This window comes from Branchiostoma floridae, chromosome 3 (assembly GCF_000003815.2).
Source record: "Branchiostoma floridae strain S238N-H82 chromosome 3, Bfl_VNyyK, whole genome shotgun sequence".
Taxonomy (NCBI): domain Eukaryota; kingdom Metazoa; phylum Chordata; class Leptocardii; order Amphioxiformes; family Branchiostomatidae; genus Branchiostoma; species Branchiostoma floridae.
In genome coordinates this window covers 16,157,142-16,158,828 of record NC_049981.1, presented here as the reverse complement: position 1 = coordinate 16,158,828, position 1,687 = coordinate 16,157,142, and the positions used below count along the sequence as shown (strand labels likewise).

General features: G+C 38.2%; 1 protein-coding gene across 2 annotated transcripts in view; it reads left to right on the top strand.

Annotated features, from left to right (window-relative positions):
- The first annotated feature begins 1,319 nt into the window (after nucleotides 1-1,319).
- Nucleotides 1,320-1,687, top strand: part of LOC118412397 (solute carrier organic anion transporter family member 5A1-like) — a 9,633-nt gene continuing 9,265 nt past the window's right edge. Inside the window, exon 1 of one of the 2 annotated variants that reach the window (XM_035815228.1) lies at nucleotides 1,320-1,639. The gene's annotated coding sequence lies outside the window, so the exon portion shown is untranslated. The remainder of the gene's footprint in view (nucleotides 1,640-1,687) is intronic. The other variant, XM_035815227.1, reaches the window with a different exon arrangement.

Here is a 1,687-nt window from a genome sequence, read left to right as displayed (position 1 = left end):
TAAGATGAATGTTGACAGGATGTGCTGTATGTATGGAGTACCTGCATATGAAATAAAGTCGCAGTCATGCCTCATGGTCTTACATATCTATAGTCTTTGTCTCATTTCAAGCATTCTAAGATCTTAGCATTAGTGTCAACTTGTGACTATGCAGATAATTCTGTTTCACTTGACAGAAATTACAAACATAATACCTGCCTGAGATGGTACGTAAGAACCACCAAGTATCTAGATTTCCACCGACAAGGATGTCACTCCGATAAACGCAACAATGATGTCATTCCGAAAAAGTTCTGAAGTCACCCATCGGAAACCGTGAAAATTAAGAAGAATTTGGCCAATACAGAACCATTGTTTCCATACCAATACATGTATTATATACAATGTTCATTTTTCCAATTCTGTACGTTTACATCTTAAAGAGTACCAAAAATTAAAACAACATATTAGTAAGATACCGTTTCCAAAATCATATATCCAGTTGCTTCAGTAACTGCTTGTTGGCGTATCTTATTACCTGGATGTATAACCTTTATCGACGTAATCGAAGATACATACTATAGTATCAATACTATAGATTCAAGCATGTTAGCCATACTGTGAAAGAGGCCTATGCAAGTAGTGATTAACCAACTTCAGCTTCGCGTGGTACAAACTCCGGCATTTTCCCGCCAGATCCAAAATGGTGGCCAAGATTGAAAATGTGTCTCCTTAATAGGAAATAATACTAAAATGCGTGTTTTGATAAGTCACCTTAGTAAGTCAGTCAATGATTTAGTAGCATCTTCACATTAATTAGGAGGCAATTTTACCTTGCCACATCAATATTGCATCGCGGTACAAATGCGACTTCGTTGTGTCGTGCGAACGGGTTAAACCGTTTTTACAAAACAAAAACACGGATTTGGTTTGGCCTGGAGTACTGAACTAGTTCAACACATAATGTTCTGCTCGTCTTTTGGTTCTAAAGGAATAACAGAGAGTCTTTAAGAAACTCGCTCTAAATAAAACTTGAAAATAACTAACCTCCATTTTCCAAGATATAGCGGTGATAGCGAGTTTTGTAAAGACTTTCTCTTGCCATACGAAAGTTGTTGACTTATTCATTATTTGCTTGGCGAACTTGTTAGCAAATAGGCTCAGGTCTGTCTCATGACGTGCGCACCTGGACAGAATAAACATGCCAATGTCTTATATCAGGTCTTAAGAACCACAATACAGGTAAACGTGTGTGCCCCGGACCTTATGTAATATGTTTATAACAATGATTAAACACTTGGTAAATCATTATCGAAAAAAAGCCTTTGTCAAAGGTGCACCACAACAGGAGTACCCAGGGATACACCCCTTTTGCTAACAATATACTGTTAGTACGTTGTGTGATCAACTAGAATATTCTTTTAACTCTTGCTTCCTTCGTGGCTTACCTATCCTTTCAAGGGTAGTATATATAGCGCCTATTGGGAAGTAGATTCAGTCATGTGTAATTAAGATAGTTTCTCGTCCAATTTCATGGAATGAAAACAGAACTCTACCCCCTTCCCCACAAAATGGACGGGTCTGTAACCAGAGTAAAGGGACCATAACACGGTAACTCAATCGTGGGAGGGTCATATTTTCAGGTTAGCGACTTCGTCAGGTGAGTAGACATTCATCTCCTTTTCTTTCTGCTTTATAGGAGACACTA